At 36.5% G+C, this 20,919-nt stretch overlaps 1 non-coding gene across 1 annotated transcript; it reads right to left on the minus strand.

Moving 5' to 3' along the window:
• Window positions 1–16,410: 16,410 nt before the first annotated feature.
• LOC130938541 (small nucleolar RNA R71) lies at window positions 16,411–16,514 on the minus strand. The gene has a single exon (XR_009069704.1). It is a non-coding gene; the product is annotated as a small nucleolar RNA R71 (small nucleolar RNA).
• Between the last annotated feature and the right edge of the window lie 4,405 nt (window positions 16,515–20,919).

The following is a 20,919-nucleotide window of genomic DNA, read 5'->3' on the forward strand; positions in this document are numbered from 1 at the left end:
AATCTATAATTCTATATCAATAAATTATAATTTACATATTTTAAAAAATTAATTTTATATATTGTCTAAATTCTGCCTATGTTACACTTATGGTACATAGTCAGTCCTAATCCCGGATAAAGGAGGAGAGTTGTGTTAGATCTTCGACAACCAACATAAAAATTTAGTCGAATTTTCATGGCATGAATCAAGGACGTTATTGCGCTAAAGTTAGGTCGTTGCCCGGAAGCAATGCGCTGTATGGTTCAAGTACAGTGTCAAATGAGCAAGAGCCAATGCATCGGTGCCTAGATGCAGTGTTAAATGAGCAAGGATTCCCGCGTTTCCGTGAACGGATGAGGGTAAATAAGCTAGTTCACAAAGTAAAAGGTAAAGGTCGTAGCGACAGAAGGTTGAGATTTAGGACATGGAACATAGGCACCCTAATAGAAAAATCCATGGAGGTGGTGGACACCATGACAAGGAGGAAGATTAACATTATGTGTCTACAAGAAACAAAATGAGTTGGTGCAAAAGCTAGGGAGTTAGATACTTCTAGATTCAAACTTTGGTATACAGAAAAGGTGAATAATAGGAATGGGGTAGGTATTATTGTGGATAAGTAGTGGAAGAAAGACGTAGTGGATATCAAGAGGGTGGGAGATCGGATCATCTCTATCAAACTTGTGGTGGAGGGAGGTACTTTCCATGTGATTAGCGCCTATGCACTGCAAGTGGGTTTGAACGAACAACACAAGATAAGGTTTTGGGAGGATTTAGAGAGTTTGGTCCAAAACATACTTTCGGAAGATAAGATTTTCTTACAGGAGATTTAAATGGCCATGTTAGAAGATAAGTGACTACGGATAGAAGTATCCACAGAGGTCATGATTTCGGGGTGATGAATGTAGAGAGTAAAACTATTTTGAACTTTTTCTCAACCTTTGACATTCTCATCGTAAATACATGTATTAAAAAGAGAGACGAACATCTTATAACCTATAAGAGTGGCATGACAAACTCTCAAATCGACTTCTTCTTGTTGAGGAGTGTAACAACTCGTATTTTTAAAATTTCTATTATAAATTATTTATGACCTATTTTATTAAATTGAACTATTTATTTAGAAATTATTTTATTAGATATAATCAATTTAATTTTATGATTATTGAAATTTAAATTGTCTAAGATTATTATATACATAATTTTTTTATTAAATATGAATAGTAAGAATGATCTCCACAGGTAATAAAACAAATAGCATGGACATTATATAATAAATGTATACAATTTTTAAATATTATAATATATATATATATATATATATATATATATATATATATATAATTCCTTTCATATTAAATAAAGTACAGAATAAAAATGGGTATTTTGTAAAAGTTTAGGGTTATTTTTATAAATATAAAAATAAGTGAGGGTTCTAAATATAATTTTATAAAATATTAAGGTTAAAAATAGAATATTAAAAAATTCGTAATTTAAAAAATAATTAATAAAAATTTAAAAATAAGATTTTATAAACTAAGTTATTAATTAAAAAAAGTTTAAATTATCTTATTTATATTATTGTTATCATTTTTTTAAGAATATTTAAGTTAGAGAAGAGCAAATAGAAGAACTCTTAAAAGCTTTAAAGGATGCAGTTGATTTAAGAATTTCATGATTCTTTTTCATAAAACATTTGGGAAAGGCGAGGGAAGAGTGTGAAGTTGAATTATGATAAAGAATAAAAAGATTGAAGAAAAGAAGAGAGAAAGAAAAGAAGTAAGAAAATAAAAGAGAAAGATGAGAAAGAAAAGAAAAGAAAAAGAACAAGAAGAGAATAATATATTAAGTAAAAGGATCTCTGTCATAGAAGAGCAGAGAGCAGTGACTGAAAAGATTTTAATGAATGTCTGCTACAGTAGAGCAGATAGAAAAAAAAGTATTAATTAAAGGAATCTCTACCACAGGAGAGTAGAGAATAAAGATTAAAAGAATTTGATGAACGTCTGCCGCAGTAGAGCAAATAGAAAAGAAGGTATTAATTAAAGAGATCTCTGCCGCAGTAGAGTAGAGAGCAAATATTAAAAAGAAATTGAGTGTTGTTTGGGCCTTAGTGCCAAGTGGGGACGGCGATGCATAACACTCACTTGATACTATAAGGACGGCTTAGTGGGGACGGCGATGCCTAATGCTTATTGGAGACCGAAAGGAAGGTTCTCCCATAAAGATGGCGATACGTAACGCTCATGGAGGGGACGTTGGCTGAGATAAGGACGGCGGTATGAAACGCTTATCTTAGGACCAGTGTCGGGAATCAGGCAACAAACCGATACATGAGCTCATGGCCTGTATAGGACTAGGCATGCATCATAATTTTTTGCGCATATTTGTTTGTGAGTGTGTTTCCTGTTATTGTGGGTGTGCTAAATGGCTGTTTGAATTCTATGTTCTGTAATTGTTGAATTGGATTGTCCCTTATTGACTGTTATTGTTGACCAAGTATATATAAATGAACTAAACTTCTAATCCTGATCCTACTAAGAACTCCCCTATTCTTATCCCCTATTTTCACCCCTTTCAGCTACAGGTGCGAAGGTTTAGTGCGGAACTACAGGAGCATAGAAGATTATGTTTACAAGTTGAGTTGTTAGAATTTATTTTCCCTCGTCGTTTATTCTTTTGGTTTTTAAAGGGGAAGGACTTGTAATTGAGGTTCTTTGAATAAGTCTATGTATATAATGCTATGTGGATATATATATTTTTGTGATTAAATGGTTTAAAGTACAGACTCTCCATTTTTTCTGGTTAAAACTTTGGTTCGTATTCGTGAAGGCTCAATATTAAATAAAGATAGTATAAAATAAAAAGGTTTAAAAATAAGTGATGCCTGGGCTTTTAGTACGATCATGAGGTGCTAAAAGTTAGGATGTTACAAGGAGAGTCGACTGGAAATTTTGCATTAATTGTAAAATTATCCCCGGAGAGAGTTTAACAACACAACATAGGATGCTCATCATAGATTTTTGTGTTGAGCAAAAGTTGAGAAAAAAATATCATACGAAGAACCCAATGATGAGGTGGTGGTGGATGAAAGGTGACGAATAAAGAAGCTTCTTAAGACAGGTAGGAGAAGAGGCAAGGTGGGATGGGAATGGAAGCGCGGAGGAGATGTGGAGGGAGATAGCAGAAGTTATTAGAAGAACAGTAAAAGAAAGTTTTGGTGAATCTAAAGGGATAGGACTAAGAGACAAAAAATTTTGGTGGTGGAATGCGAGTGTACAAGAAAAGATAAAGGTAAAAAGGGAGTACTTTAAAGAGTGTTCTTTGTACCGCAATACAAATAATTGGGAAAAATATAAAGCAGCTAAGAAAGAGACAAAAGTGGTTGTAAGTGAAGTAAGAACAAGAGCATATGAGGGTCTCTACCAGTCTTTAAGCACGAAAGAAGGAGAAAAAGGTATATATAGAATCGCAAAGAGCCGTGAAAGAAGAACGAGAGATTTGGATCAGGTTAAGTGCATAAAGGATAAAGACGGAGAGGTGTTGGCTCAAGAGGAGAAGATTAATGAAAGGTGGAAGAGCTACTTCTACGAGTTATTTAATGAAGGGAATAAGATTCTTTCGAGCCTTGGTCGGTTATGCACAAGGGAAGAAGATCAAAACTTTGACTACTACCAAAGGATTCGAGGCTTTGAGATAAAAGAGGCTCTAAAGCAGATGAAAAGTGACAGGGCGGTAGGATCTGATAATATCCTGATTGAAGTTTGGAAGGGCCTTGGAGAAAAAGGTATCAATTGGTTAATCAAGCTTTTTAACGAGATTTTAACGTCAAAGAAGATGCCTGATGAGTGGGAAAAGAGCACCTTGGTACCTATCTACAAGAATAAGGGGGATGTACAAAGTTGCGAAAACTATAGAGGGATCAAACTCATGATTCATACCATGAAGTTATGGGAAAGGGTGATAGAACGGAGGTTGAGAAAAGAGACACAAATAACAGAGAACCAATTTGGTTTTATGCCAGACAGATCCACCACCGAAGTAATATACCTGTTAAGAAGGATGATGAAAAGGTATCGTCGTAATAAAAGAGGATTTACATATGGTGTTTATTGATTTGGAAAAATCATACGATAGAGTGTCAAGGGAGGTCCTGCGGAAGGTTTTAGAAAAGAAGAGAGTAAGGATCGCATATATTCGTGCAATTAAAGACATGTATGATGGGGCCACAACAAGTCTGAAGACTCAAGGTGGTGTGACAAAGAAATTTTCTTTTGGTATAGGATTACACTAGAGATCTTCCTTAAGTCTATACCTTTTCACATTAGTCTTGTAAGAACTAGAGTTTTCATGTAAAATCGCTTTAATAAAATAATAATTTTAACTGCCCGAAATTGGTTTGAAAAAAGTAGACATCTTAATTTGAAAATACAAAGGTGAAATTTAAATTCAATGAATTTTTCTGAGTGGGAAAATGTATCTTTGCGAATTTTTTTTAAATGTGTACCGGTACTTAAGATAGTAGTATCGGCTTTAGTCTTTCCGGTACCGCATATTAAGAAAAATAAGATTTTGAAAAATTGAATTTATTGTTTTGAAAGGACAGAAATAATTTAGAATTGAAAACCGAACACTAATCTTAAAGGTTTTGGTCCAAAGTGGGCCAAACGGACCTAAAACACTAACAGGTTGGACCGGACCCAAATTGGATCCAAGACCCAACATATATATGTATGTTTAATGAGCTTTCAGCTCATTTTTTTACCCTAAACTAAGAAGGGGGCGCAACTTTGAGAGAGAAGAAAGCAAAAGGGTTGGTCACTATTCACAACTACCTTTCGGTGACTATAACTTGAGCTACGGAGTTCTGATTGATGAGCCGTTTATGGCCACGCAAAGCTCTCATCGAGCTCTTCGTTTCTATTTAAGAAAAGTTGGTAAAAACTCGAAACTCACGCTTTAGTTTCTGACCTAATGGAATCCACGATTTTACGTTTGGCTTTTGAGTAGATTTTGTGGTTTTGTTTGTTTAGGGCTGATCTAGCATTGGAATATTATTAGGTTTTTTCTCTAATCTCGTTGGGTAAGGTAAGGTCTCACTAAACCCTTGTGCTTAGTTATTTTTGTGAACCCTAGGTTTGATGTTGGTATGTTATATGATATTAGATTGAGTTTTGGTGTTTGTTGGAGTTGGTTTGAGGCTTTTGGATCAAGCTTAGTGGCTTCGTTTTAGAGTTTGGTGTATTTTAAGAATCGGTCAACGTATGATTTTGGTTTTTTTATGTAATATGTAATGTTTCGTGAACCTTAGGATAGTTGACCTTAAGATAGGATTGAATGGTTAGGTGTATGCTTAATTGTATGTGATTTTGATGTTTGAAGATAAGTTGTATGGTGGTGATGATGATATGGAGTTTTGGGATGTGGGATATATGATATTATTGATGTTGATTGTTGGTATTTAATGATTATGGAGGCTGATGATGAATTTTGTGATTTCTTGTTGTTGATGAGGGTTTGTTGATATTGTTGATGAATATTGATGTTGTTGGTAATGGATGGTGAGCGTTGATATTGTTGATAAATGATGTGGAGTATGAATTTTGATGATGATAAATTGATACTTGGATTGATAAGTGTTGAAGGAGTTGATAAATTAGGATATTAAAGGTTGGATGTTGTATAGTTGAATAATGATGGAATTTATAAGTTTTTGTGTGAATTAGGTTCAATTTAGAGTTGGATGAGGTGAGTATTAAATGGTTTAGATGATTAAATGATTGATATGGTTGAGGAATTTTTAGTATGGATTCTTGAGTAATTTCGGTATTGTTGGGTTGTGAATAGTTTGATTTTGCATTGAGAGTTTTAGTAAATTTGAGGTTTAAAGGTTTTTGGTAAAATAGATTTTTGGCCAACTTTGGCAAATCATATATTGAGCCTCGATTTTTTTGAAATTGATTGAATTTATAACAAATTAAAGATAATTTAAAGAACTTTAAAACGGTATAGATTTTGTGTAAATCAAAATTTTGTAGAAAAAGATATGAATGTTGAAAGTTTGGGTTAAAAATATGATTTCTGTGATGTTGCAGAAAATTTGAAAAATCTGTCATGTGTGCCCACGCAAACCTCTGTGCGTACGCACAGAACATAGTGGGTGTTTCGATTTTTGCATACGCACAACATCATGCGTACGCATAGGTTAGAAAAGCCTTCTAGTGCGTGCATACGCACACAATTCTGTGCGTACGCACAAGCCCTGCTTTTCACCTAAAACCCTATTTTTAACTGTTTTACCTTCCCGGCAAGCTTGCATACTTTTGAAATACTTGTTTAAAACCTTTTTTCAAGTATTTTAGGCTTTGAATCAAGGGAGAAAATAATAAGTGAATTAAAAAGGGTATTTTTGGTTATGACTTTAGAAGATGGTGATTTAGGCTTTGGAAGTTCTGTGGATGGATTAGTTGAATGAGAGGGCGGAGTATTGTAATGATGATTAATGTGATGAGTTGTGGAATTACGGATTGATGGTGGTTGAGACAAGTTTAGGTCTCAGAGTTGAAAGATGACTTTACTGAGTACTAAAAATGATTTTTGAAAACCACTGATATATTATTTTATGCTGAGACTGTTAAGTCGCTATGCTCCTCGGGCAAGGGCTGTGGCAGTCTCCCGGCTATCGAGGAAACGGTGCCATCGTAGGGGCTGTGGCAGTCTTTCACATACGTTCAGATGTGAGGATTAAAACTGGGCTTCCCACTCACGTTTCGCTCTCATGGAGAAGGTGGTAGGAAACTCATCCCTCGAAATTATTCCTCTTGAGTATGCGTTTTCTCTCTAGTTGCAAGGTGGTAGGGCACTATCTCACAGAATCATGCAGCATCCAAAGGAAGGTGGTAGGGCACTCTCCCTTAGAATGTTTTCCTCTTAATGGAGAAGGTGGTAGGCACTCATCCCTTGGAATTATTCCTCTTGAGTATGCGCAACAGAGAGACTGATCCGGGAGTTGTCGACTGGATTTTGTGTCAGGATTTGGCTCTATAACCGAGAAGTGATATCATAGCCAATACGATAGACATTCATCATATGTATCTTTTATCTGTTTATTTGCTTTGATTACTTGAGTTATGCCTATTTGAATAATATGTCTAAATGCCAGTTGATTTACCTGCTATACATGAATACTATTTGTGCTTTACTTGTTTGCATTAAATGTGTTTTACTAGCGTTGAGGAGGATCAGGTGGCAATGAGATCGCACGGAGGTTAAGTTGGTGAAGGATATGGGATACAACGTGTGATTGGTATTAGTTAGAAATCTCCTAAGTTTAGATAACCTTGTCTATGGTTTACAATTTAAGTTATTTATTTTGTTAAGGCTTGAATATCTGTTTTCGATGTGAAGTTTTAGGATTGTCTTTGGCGTTCCGAAACCTTACATATTATATTGGGCACTAATACCATACTGAGAACCTCCAGTTCTCATACCGTATATTTTTTTTAGATGCAGGTCGCAAACCACGTCGGTGAGTTTGCGAATATGGTGACATAGTGAAGGATGATCTTTCTTATGCTTTATTTTACTTTACTTTTGTTGTAGTTATTCTCTCATCCTTTGTATTTATATAACCTTGTTGCCTTAGAGGCTTTATTTCTAAAACTTTGAGAGATATGTTATTGCTATTTGACTAGCCGACCTAAACTCCGCAGGCTGTGACTAGTCCTTCTTTTTGTATATCATATTTACATATATCTTGTTTACTTTAACTATTACCTTGTGTATCCTGGAGCTAGTTCGTACTTATGTGTTTAGTTATCGTGTGTGAACACTTCGCATTTCGTAAATTCCGCTTTATGCAATTTTGAGATTTTATTCCTTCATCGAGCTTCTAGTATATATATATATATATATATATATATAAGCCTTAGAACTGTTGTGGCACTTTGTTATCCATCGCTTTATGGCGCAAAGTAAGGCTTAGGGTGACGGTGTGTTACAAGCAACGTTCTGAAAACCGGATCGGATCGGCTGGTCGGACCGGTTTAACTGCGAATCGGCAGTATTAACGATCCGGTCAGGCATATAAAATTGACAATTAGAAAACTGACAAAAAATCGTTGAACCGGACAAGAACCGGCCGGTCAGACCGAACCGAAACCCGACCGGTTTACACAGAAAGGGAAGCTCCTTCGTTTCTTTCTCTCGTTCTCCCTTTCTTTCTTTCAGTCAGAGAAATCACACAAACCCAACCACAAAACCTTAGCACTGTAAGCCTACACCACCGCCACAAGGAGGGGGCATACTGCCGCCATCCGTCACACTCAAAGTTCGCCATCCGTCATCTAGCTTCCCTCGTACTCCCAGTCTTTGACCCCTATTCGCTGTCACTGATCGCGGTTGCTTCCTCGAGCTTGGCGTCTGTCATCTTTGTCTGCTCAGCTGTGCTTCCGTCGCCATTTGTTTGCCGTTTACGTTCGCGTCTTCGTTCGCGTTCTTCGCCGTTCGCATTCGCTCGGCATTCACCGTTCGAGTTCGCGTTCGTCTGGAAGCCACGTTGCTCTGCTTCAAACTCTGCGACCAACCCGCGTGCTCCACTCAGCCGTCGAACTGCTCTCTGTTGTCCCCGACGTGAGTACCCTAAACCCGCCACCAGACAATATACTCACACAACAGACAATACCAATACTCTTCTTCAAACTCTGCAACTTCTGATTTTTACTACAATAAGTAATTATTTGATTTGCTAGTGGTTTGGATTTTTTCATAGACTAAATTAAAGTTACAATAGTTTTGTTCTCTTCTCTATCACATTGAAATTAAGCTTTGGATTTTCTTATTTCGTTTTAATTTTACCGCACTCAACATGTTTGATGAAATGCTTTAACCATATTTCTGATTGGTTTTATAATTTCTAGCTTTTATAATTTCTCTCAGTCAAGGTTAGTCCTCTGAACTCTGAAATTTTAAATTACTCAAATATGCAATTTTTGAAATTAGGGATTTGTGAATCTGAACTCTGAAGTTAGTAATTGATTTCTGATGTATTACTGATTCTGTTCTAATATGTGCTTTTGTTACTGATTTGTTACTGATTCTGAAATTGAGTAATGGATTTGTTTCTGAAATTGAGTAATGGATTTGTTACTGATTCTGTTCTATGGTCTTATGGATGATTATTGGATTTCTAGTCGTTTTGTTGCTGTTTTTAATTTGGATTATAATTTATTGATTTTAGCTATGGATGAAAGTATTAATCAAGAAGCATTTGCTGATAATGCCTGTTTGAGTAATAATTCGTCTGCCAATCCTCCTAATTCAAATGATTCTGCTAATCTTAATCCACCTAATTTGAATAATAGTCGGCCACAAGGTTCTTCTAATTTATGGATTTTGATGATTGATAAATCTTTATGTTGGTTTTTAATATTTAGATATTTATTTTTACTATTTAACTTTTGAGATTGTATTTTGATAAGATCATATGGATTTGATTGATGACACTTTGTTGTTGAATGCTAATTTTTGTTGTTGAATGCCCTGTTTGTTGCTGAATGATAATTTTTGTTGCTGAATGCTGAATGCTGTTGGTAATGGTGTTTTTGCTGCTGAACATCATGCTGTTTTTATTTCTTTTTGTTGCTGCTGAATGTTGGTAGCAGAATTTAGATATGGTCATGTTGATAATTTTTTTATTTTTCAATGTGCTGTGGCTAGTCTTTAACTTCGTATCTGGTTATGGATACTTCTTTGTTTTGTAGTATTACTGGTTTTGCTGGCTTTGTTTGTTGCTGAATGTTGGTGGCAGAATTTAGATATGGTCATGTTGATAATTTATTGATTTTTCATTGTGTTGTGGCTGGTCTTTAATTTTGTTTTAATTAATAAAACTTTTACTAATTTAGTTATGGATAATAGTATTAATTAAATAGAGATTAATAAAACTTTTATTAATTTTGAATGATGCTGCTAATCCTAATCCTAATCAACTGAAGCAAATTTGCAACAAGTTCTTGAGGATTTTGATGATTGATAAATCATGAAGTTGGGATTTAATATTTAGATATGTTTTTTTACTATTTAATTTGAGTTTGTATTTTGATAAGATCATATGGATTAGGTTTATGATATTTTATGTAGTGTTTTAGATTTCGAAGATATTTTAAGATTTATATTAGACTATAATTATATTTTAGGATGTTTATTTATAATTTATTTATTATTTTATTCTAAAATGGTTTTTTCGGTTGAACTACCGGTTAGACCGGTTGGACCAATAAACCAATAAACCAGTGACTAGAACGGTTCGATGACCGGTTCGGTTCTCAGAACCTTGGTTACAAGTCTTGGAAGTACTCACAGAACACGTCCAAGAGCCTGTTCCATGGTGCATACTTTTTGCCGATGATATCATCCTTATGGGAGAGTCAAGGGAAGACCTAAATAAGAAGTTGGACTTATGGAGAGAAGCTCTGGAAGTGTATGGTCTGCGCATAAGCCATAGCAAAACGGAATATATGGAATGCATGTTCGGTCTGCGAAGGAAAAACCCTAATATAGAGGTAAAGATTGGAGAAAACATTCTACGAAAAATTAAAATTTTTAGGTATCTTGGGTGCATCATACAGGATAATGAAGAGATTGAACAGAATGTAAATCATAGGATCCAAGCAGGTTGGTCAAAATGGCGGAGTGCATCTGGTTTTATATGTGACAAAAAAGTGCCTTTAAAACTTAAAGGTAAATTCTATCGCACTGCTATAAGACCGACTATACTTTATAGTACAGAGTGTTGGACAGCCGAAGGGGAGCATGAACATAAGCTAAGTATAACAGAGATGAAGATGTTGAGATGAATGAGCGGTCATACGCGATTGGATAAAATAAGGAACGAAGATATAAAGGAGAGAGTTGGAGTAGCACCCATTGTGAAAAAGATGGTAGAATCGCGTCTCAGGTGGTTTGGACATGTGAGAAGAAGACCGACAGAGCACCTAGTTAGGAGGGTGGATGAGATGGAGGATGGACAAGGGGTAAAAAACAGAGGAAGACCTAAGAAGACCATCCATCAGGTGGTCAAACGAGATCTACATGTAAATAGTCTCGCTGTAGACAAGTGATGAGTTTGGAAAACTCTAAATTAATATTTGTGATGACTAAACATTATTAAAATAATTAATTACAAAATTATTAATTTGATTTTCACTTAACATATATTGATTAATAATTTTGTTGCAGGTTTTAATATTGGGCCGAAAACAAAATTTTGGTGCAAGCCCAATTACATTCAGCTTTGGTTTGATGCAAGAATATATGATGAGTGTGGCTGAATTGTTGTGATACTTATTGGGCCAGATTGAATGATTATCATAAGCCCAATTTCAAATCTTTGCTAATGTGACCCAATGCATGATCCGAAAATAATTCATCAGGAAAGCAAATATTATCATTTGCTCTATCCCTTCCATCAGATCACATGGCTAAAATACTTTTTGGGCCAGTTTTGATTATCATAATTACAAGCCCAAACTAAAATTGCTTGAAGGCAAGCATGTTTGGACCGAAACCATGAGGCAAAGAAAACAAAGCTTCATTGCTTCCAACGGAATCCATTTTTAGTGGAATTCAAATTTCACTAAAGTGAATTGAATACATGCATGGGAACTATGAGAGAGAAATTGTGTTTGACATGATTGATTGTATTAAAGATGCACGCTACTCAGTATAGAGGAAAAGCAACACATTACAATTAATTTATTCTATTTCATTTAATTGCTTTCCTTTCAAACTCCATCTTCTCTCTCATTTTTCTCTTTCCTTCGGTCAATATCCAGGAAGCCATGGAAGCTACTTCAAGTTACCAAAAGGAAAGAAAAGCACGTCTCAAGACCATCATAATGATGGCAAGAAAACATAACAAAATAAAAGTATGATGTGGCTGAGATTTTCACCAAAAGTGGAAAGATTTGGTGAGGTAATCTCGAGCTCTTCATGCTCAAAAAGAAAGAAGGAGATTCGGCCAGCAAAGAAGAGATTCTTGGAGGCATGGCTTGTCTCTGATTCTGCTCAACCACCACAGGAAGTAGCTACAGTGGCGAAGTGATGGAAGAGGCAGAGATTGGAGCAGATGAAGCCATCATCATGAAGCATCAAGGGCCAGAAATCCATCTTGGAGAGCAAGCCAAGGATGGAGCGCTCGGATTGATGAAGAGTGATGACCAAGGAAGAACTAGAGGTATTTGCATGTTGGGTTTTGCATGAGTTACCTCTTCTCTCTCTGTGGCTGAACCGGTTCTGTTATAAAGGAAAAGAAGTTAAGCTTGGTTTTTGTTTCAACTGTGAAGGCTTCTCCTTTCTATAAAAAGGGGTGAACAGTCACGGTTTGATTCAAGGAGAAAGTTTGAGAGTGCAAGGCACAGAAGTCTCATAGCTACCTAAGCTTACAGATTTTCTTCTCCTTCAATGTATTATGTTTTGTAATTTTTCTGTTTAATTTTGTCATGTCTTGAGTCTCATGGAAAAAAAGCAAACAGTGAGGTTTGTATGAAAAAGCCATAGAGCGGAAAAAGGCAGAGAGTACAAAATTAAAAGAAAAATCCATAGATGTCTTAGAGTTTCTTTGTTCATCTATGTTGTGTTTCATGATTCTATGGGAATTCCCTTGTAAGTTGGGTTAGTGATGAGCAGATAATTTATACGCTTTTTGGCATTGTTTTTATGTAGTTTTTAATAGGTTCTAGTTACTTTTAGGGATGTTTTCATTAGTTTTTATGCTAAATTTATATTTCTGGACTTCACTATGAGTTTGTGTGTTTTTCTGTGATTTCAGGTATTTTCTGGCTGAAATTGAGGGACCTGAGCAAAACTCTGATAGGAGGCTGACAAAGGACTGCTGATGCTGTTGGAATCTGACCTCCCTGCACTCGAAATGGATTTTATGGAGCTAAAGAACTCCAAATGGCGCGCTCTCAATGGCGTTGGAAAGTAGACATCTAGATCTTTCCAGCAATATATAATAGTCCATACTTTATTCGTGATTAAACGACGTAAACTGGCGCTCAACTCCAGTTTCATGTTGCTGTCTGGAGTCAAACGCCAAAAACACGTCACAAACCAGAGTTGAACGCCCAAAACACGTTACAACTTGGCGTTCAACTCCAAGAGAAGCCTCAGATCCTGGATAGATCAAGCTCAGCCCAAGCACACACCAAGTGGGCCCCAAAAGTAAATTTATGCATCAATTACTTACCTCTATAAACCCTAGTAGCTAGTTTAGTATAAATAGAACTTTTTACTAGTCTATTAGATATCCTGGATCTTGGATTGTATTTTTGATCCTGTGATCACATTTTGGGGGCTGGCCATTCGGCCATGCCTGGACCTTTCACTTATGTATTTTCAACGGTGGAGTTTCTACACACCATAGATTAAGGGTGTAGAGCTTTCCTGTACCTCAAGTTTCAATGCAATTACTATTATTTTCTATCCAATTCGATTTATTCCTATTCTAAGATATTCGTTACACTTCAACTTGATGAATGTGATGATCCGTGACACTCATCATCATTCTCACCTATGAACGCGCATGACTGACAACCACTTCCGTTCTACCTTAGACCGGGCGCATATCTCTTGGATTCCTTAATCAGAATCTTCGTGGTATAAGCTAGAATTGATGGCGGCATTCATGAGAATCCGGAAAGTCTAACCTTGTCTGTGGTATTCCGAGTAGGATTCCGGGATTGAATGACTGTGACGAGCTTCAAACTTCTGAAGGCTGGGCGTTAGTGACAGACGCAAAAGAATCACTGGATTCTACTCCAACCTGATTGAGAACCGACAGATGATTAGCCGTGCTGTGACAGGGCATTTGGACCATTTTCACTGAGAGGATGGGATGTAGCCATTGACAACGGTGATGCCCTACATACAGCTTGCCATAGAAGGGAGTGATAAAATTGGATAAAAGCATTAGGAAAGCAGAGATTCAACAGGGACAAGCATAATCCATACGCTTATCTGAAATTCCCACCATTAATTTACATAAGTATTTCTATCCTTTATTATTTAAGCAAGTATCTCTTTATATTTCCCATAACCAATTATTATCCGCCTGAATGAGATTTACAAGATGACCATAGCTTGCTTCATACCAACAATCTCCGTGGGATCGACCCTTACTTACGTAAGGTATTACTTGGACGACCTAGTGCACTTGCTGGTTAGTTGTGCGGAGTTGTGACTAAGTGTAATTCACGTGTGAGAGCTACCAAACTATTGGAGCCATTGTTGATGATCATAAATCCGTGCACCAAGTTTTTGGCGCCGTTGCCGGGGATTGTTCGAGTATGGACAACTGACGGTTCATCTTGTTGCTCAGATTAGGTAATTTTCTTTTTATTTTCTTTTCAAAAATCTTTCAAAAAAAATTTTTATTTTCGTTTTTTTTTAAATATAATTTTCGAAAAAAAATAATAAAAATACAAAAAAATCATAAAATCATAAAAATAAAAAATATTTTGTGTTTCTTGTTTGAGTCTTGAGTCAATTTTTAAAGTTTGGTGTCAATTGCATGCTTTAAAAATTTTTCTTCCATTTTTTTTCGAAAATTCTTGCATTCATGATCTTCAAGTTGTTCTTGACAAGTCTTCTTGTTTGATCTTGATGTTTTCTTGTTTTGTGTTGTTTGTTGTTTTTCATATGCATTTTTCGTTTGTTAGAGTCCATGCATTAAAGAATTCTAAGTTTGGTGTCTTGCATGTTTTCTTTGCATCAAAAATTTTTCAAAAATATGTTCTTGATGTTCATCATGTTCTTCAAAGTGTTCTTGGTGTTCATCTTGACATTCATAGTGTTCTTGCATGCATCATGAGTTTTGATTCATAATTTTCATGTTGTGAGTCATTTTTATGTTTTTCTCTCTCATCATCAAAAATTCAAAAATAAAAAAAACATCTTTTCCTTATTTCTCTCCAAATTTTCGAAATTTTGGGTTGACTTGGTAAAAAAAAATTTTAAAAATTAGTTGTTTCTTACAAGTCAAGTCAAATTTTCAATTTTAAAAATCTTATCTTTTCAAATCAAATCTTTTTCATTTTTATCTTATTAATTTCGAAAATTTCAAAATATTTTTTCAAAAATCTTTTTCTTAATTTTATTTCAAAATTTCGAAATTACACTAACAATTAATGTGATTGATTCAAAAATTTGAAGTTTGTTACTTTCTTGTTAAGAAAGGTTCAATCTTTAAACTATAGAATCTTATCTTTTAGTTTCTTGTTAGTCAAGTAATCAATTTTAACTTTAAAAATTAAATCTTTTTCAAAATATCTTTTTCTTAAAAATCTTATATTTTTATCATATCTTTTTATCTTATCTTTTATCATATCTTTTTCAAAATTTTATCTTTTTCAAAAAAAAAATTTGATTTCAAAATATCTTACCTAACTTCTTATCTTCTTATCTTTTCAAATTTGACTTTAATATCTTTTTCAACTAACTATTTGACTTTTTGTTTGTTTCTTATCTTTTTCAAAACCACATAACTACTTCTCTCTCTCTAATTCTCGAAAATATCTCATCCTTTTTCAAAAATTATTTTTAATTAATTAATTATTTTAAATTTTAATTTTAATTATATCTTATCTTTAATTTTCGAAAATCACTAACTACTTTTTCAAAATTATTTTCGAAATTCTCTATCTCTCCTCTTCTTCTATTTATTTATTTATCTACTAACACTTCTCTTCACCTCTCTTCATCTCAAATCACTCCCCCTACTTATTCATTCTTCTTCACTCCTACTCCCTTTCTTCTTCTACTAACATAAAGGAATCTCTATACTGTGACATAGAGGATTCCTCTTTCTTTTCTTGTTCTCTTCTTCCCTATATGAGCAGGAACAAGGAAAAAGGCACTCTTGTTGAAGCTGATCCTGAACCTGAAAGGACTTTGAAGAGGAAATTAAGAGAAGCTAAATTACAACAATCCAGAGACAACCTTTCTGAAATTTTTGAACAAGAAAAGGAGATGGCAGCCGAACCCAACAACAATAATGCAAGGAGGATGCTTGGTGATTTCACTAAACCAACTTCCAAATTTGATGGAAGAAGCATCTCCATTCCGGTCATTGGAGCAAACAATTTTGAGCTGAAAGCTCAATTAGTTGCTCTAATGCAACAGAACTGCAAGTTTCATGGACTTCCATCTGAAGATTCTTACCAGTTTTTAACTGAGTTCTTGCAGATTTGTGAGACTGTAAAGACGAATGGAGTAGATCCTAAAGTCTACAGGCTCATGCTTTTCCCTTTTGCTGTAAGAGACAGAGCAAGAACATGGTTGGACTCACAACCTAAAGATAGCCTGGACTCCTGGGATAAGCTGGTCACGGCCTTCTTGGATAAATTCTTTCCTCCTCAAAAACTGAGCAAGCTTAGAGTGGATGTTCAGACCTTCAAGCAAAAAGATGGTGAATCCCTCTATGAAGCTTGGGAAAGATACAAGCAGATGACCAAAAAGTGTCCTTCTGACATGTTTTCAGAATGGACCATATTAGATATATTCTATTATAGTCTATCTGAGTTTTCCAAAATGTCATTGGACCGTTCTGCAGGTGGATCCATTCACCTAAAGAAAACACCTGCAGAAGCTCAAGAACTTATTGACATGGTTGCAAATAACCAATTCATGTACACTTCTGAGAGGAATTCCGTGAATAATGGGATGCCTCAGAGGAAGGGAGTTCTTGAAATTGATGCTCTGAATGCCATATTGGCTCAGAACAAAGTGTTGACTCAGCAAGTCAACATGATCTCTCAAAGTCTGAATGGATGGTAAAATGCATCCAACAGTACTAAAGAGGCAGATTCTGAAGAAGCTTTTGATCCTGAGAACCCTGCAATGGTAGAGGTTAATTACATGGGTGAACCTTATGGAAACATCTATAATTCATCATGGAGAAATCATCCAAATTTCTCATGGAAGGATCAACAAAAGCCTCAACAAGGCTTTAATAATGGTGGAAGAAACAGGCTAAGCAATAACAAGCCTTTTCCATCATCTTCTCAGCAACAGACAGAGAATTCTGAACAGAGCCCCTATAACTTATCAAACATAGTCTCTGATCTGTCTAAGGCCACTTTAAGTTTCATGAGTGAAACAAGATCCTCCATTAGAAATTTGGAGGCACAAGTGGGCCAGCTGAGTAAGAAAATCACTGAAACTCCTCCCAGTATTCTCCCAAGTAATACAGAAGAGAATCCAAAGGGAGAGTGCAAGGCCATTGATGTAATCAATATGGCCAAATGCACAAGGGAGGACAAGGACGAAAATCCTAGTGAGGAAGCCCTCCTGGGACGTCTCTCAAGCAAGAAGGAGTTCCCTATTGAGGACCTAAAGGAACCTGAGGCTTATATAGAGACCATAGAGATTCCACTAAATCTCCTTCTGCCATTCATGAGCTCTGAAGACTATTCTTCCTCAGAAGAGGATGAAGATATGACTGGAGAGCAAGTTGCTCAATATCTGGGAGCTATCATGAAACTGAATGCCAAGTTATTTGGTAATGAGACTTGGGAAGGTGAACCTCCCTTACTCATTAGTGAACTAGATACATGGGTTCAGTAAACTCTACCTCAAAAGAGATAAGATCCTAGAAAATTCTCAATACCCTGTACCATAGGCACCATGACCTTTAACAAGGCTCTGTGTGACCTAGGGTCAGGGATAAATCTTATGCCACTCTCTGTAATGGAGAAACTAGGGATCATTGAAGTACAGCCTGCCTTATTCTCATTACAATTGGCAGACAAGTCAGTAAGACAAGCTTATGGATTAGTAGAGGACATATTAGTAAAGGTTGAAGGCCTTTACATCCCTGCTGATTTCATAATCCTAGACACTAGGAAGGAAGAGGATGAATGCATCATCCTTGGAAGACCTTTTCTAGCCACAGCAGGTGCTGTAATAGATGTTAACAGAGGAGAATTAGTTCTTCAATTGAATAGGGACTACCTTGTGTTTAAGGCACACGGCCATCCCTCTGTAACAAAAGAGAGTAAGCATGCAGAGCTTCTCTCAATACAAAGTCCAAAAGAGCCCCCACAATCAAACTCTAAGTTTGGTGTTGGGAGGCCACAACCAAACTCTAAGTTTGGTGTTGAGAAGACCCCACATTCAAACTCTAAGTTTGGTGTTGGAAAACCTTCATCATGCTCTGAACTTCTCTAAGGCTCCATGAGAACCCACTGTCAAGCTAGTGACATTAAAAGAGCGCTTGTTGGGAGGCAACCCAATTTTTATTTATCTAATTTTATTTTTATTGTTATTTTGTGTTTTAGTAGGTTCATGATCATGAGGAGTCACAAAAAAAATATTAAAATTAAAAACAGAATCAAAAACAACAGAGGAAAAATCACACCCTGGAGGAAGGACTTACTGGCGTTTAAACACCAGTAAGGTGCATCTGGCCGGCGTTCAACGCCAGAATAGAGCATGGATCTGGCGCTGAACGCCAGAAACAAGCAACTTCCTGGCGTTTGGACGCTAGGAATGTGCCCTGAGGAAAGCTGGCGCAGAACGCCAGTAACAAGCATGGAACTGGCGTTCAACGCCAGAAACATGCTGCACATGGGCGTTGAACGCCCAGAACGTGCATCACTTCGGCGTTTAAATGCCAGAATGGTATGCTAAGGCATTTTACATGCCTAATTGGTGCAGGGATGTAAATCCTTGACACCTCAGGATCTGTGGACCCCACAGGATCATCTCAGGATCTGTGGACCCCACAGGATCCCCACCTAACATATTCCCACCTTACCTCCTAATCCTATAACACACTTTCCCAAAAACCCTTCACCAATCACCTCAATCTCTCTTCCCAATTACCCCCTTCACCACTCACATCCATCCACTCTTCCCCATAAACCCCACCTACCTTCAAAATTCAAAAATCTTTCCCACCCAAACCCACCCTAAATGGCCAAACCTACCCTCTCCCCCATCCCTATATATACCTCTCCATTCTACTTTCTTTTCACACAACACAACCCCCTCTTCTATACCTTGGCCGAATCCTACACCTCCTCTTCTCCTCCATATTTTCTTCTTCTTCTTTCTCTCTTCTTTCTTATCTTGCTCGAGGGCGAGCAATATTTTAAAGTTTGGTGTGGTAAAAGCATAAGCTTTTTATTTTTCCATTACCATTGATGGCACCTAAGGCCGGAGAAACCTCTAGAAAAGGAAAAGGGAAGACAAAAGCTTCCACCTCTGAGTCATGGGAGATGAAAAGATTCATCTCGAAAGCCCATCAAGACCACTTCTATGATGTTGTGGCCGAGAAGAAGGTGATCCCTGAGGTCCCTTTCAAGCTCAAGAAAAATGAGTATCCGGAGATCCGACATGAGATCCAAAGAAGAGGTTGGGAAGTTCTAACCAACCCCTTTCAACAAGTCGGAATCTTAATGGTTCAAGAGTTCTATGCCAATGCATGGATCACTAGGAACCATGATCAAAGTATGAACCCGAGTCCAAAGAATTATCTTACAATGGTTCGGGAGAAATACTTAGATTTTAGTCTGGAAAATGTGAGGTTGGCGTTCAACTTACCCATGATGCAAGAAGATGCACGCCCCTACACTAGAAGGGTCAACTTTAATCAAAGGTTGGACTAAGTCCTTATGGACATATGTGTGGAAGGAGCTCAATGGAAAAGAGACTCCAAAGGCAAGCCGGTTCAACTAAGAAGACTGGACCTCAAGCCTGTGGCTAGAGGACGGTTAGAGTTCATTCAACACTCCATCATCCCCACTAGCAACCGATCTGAAGTTACTGTGGATCGGGCCATCATGATTCATAGCATCATGATTGGAGAGGAAGTAGAAGTTCATGAAGTCATCTCCCATGAATTCTACAAAATAGCCGATAAGTCCTCTACTTTGGCAAGGCTAGCTTTTCCTCATCTTATTTGCCATCTATGTTACTCAGCTGGAGTTATCATAGAAGGAGACATCCTCATTGAGGAGGACAAGCCCATCACTAAGAAAAAGATGGAGCAAACAAGGGAGCCCACTCATGGAGCCCAAGGGACGCATGAGGAAGCTCATCACCAAGAAATCCCGGAGATGCCTCAAGGGATGCACTTTCCTCCCAACAACTATTGGGAACAACTCAACACTTCCTTAGAAGATTTGAGTTACAATGTGGAACAATTAAGGGTGGAACATCAAGAGCACTCCATCATTCTCCATGAAATAAGAGAAGATCAAAGAGCAATGAGGGAGGAGCAACAAAGGCAAAGAAGGGATATAGAAGAGCTTAAGGACATCATTGGTCCTTCAAGAAGAAGATGCCACTAAGGTGGACTCATTCCTTGTTCTTATATTTTTCTGTTTTTCGATTTTTATGTTACATGTTTATCTATGTTTTGTGTCTCTACTCCACGATCATTAGTATGTAGTAACTATGTCTTAAAGCTATGAATAAATTCCATAAATCCTTCACCTCTCTTAAACAAAAAAATGTTTCTAATTCAAAAGAACAAGAAGTACATGAATTTTGAAATTATCCTTGAATTTAGTTTAATTATATTGATGTGGTGACAATACTTTTTGTTTTCTGAATGAATGCTTGAACAGTGCATAATTTTGATCTTGTTGTTTATGAATATTAAAATTGTTGGCTCTTGAAAGAATGATGAACAAAGAGAAATGTTATTGATGATCTGAAAAATCATGAAATTGATTCTTGAAGCAAGAAAAAGCAGTGAAAAACAAAAGCTTTCTAAAAAAATGGCGAAAAAAAATAGAAAGAAAAAGAAAAAGCAAGCAGAAAAAGCCAATAGCCCTTAAAACCAAAAGGCAAGGGTAAAAAGGATCCAAGGCTTTGAGCATCAATGGATAGGAGGGCCCAAGGAAATAAATCCAGGCCTAAGCGGCTAAA

Source organism: Arachis stenosperma, chromosome 6 (genome assembly GCF_014773155.1).
Source record: "Arachis stenosperma cultivar V10309 chromosome 6, arast.V10309.gnm1.PFL2, whole genome shotgun sequence".
Taxonomy (NCBI): domain Eukaryota; kingdom Viridiplantae; phylum Streptophyta; class Magnoliopsida; order Fabales; family Fabaceae; genus Arachis; species Arachis stenosperma.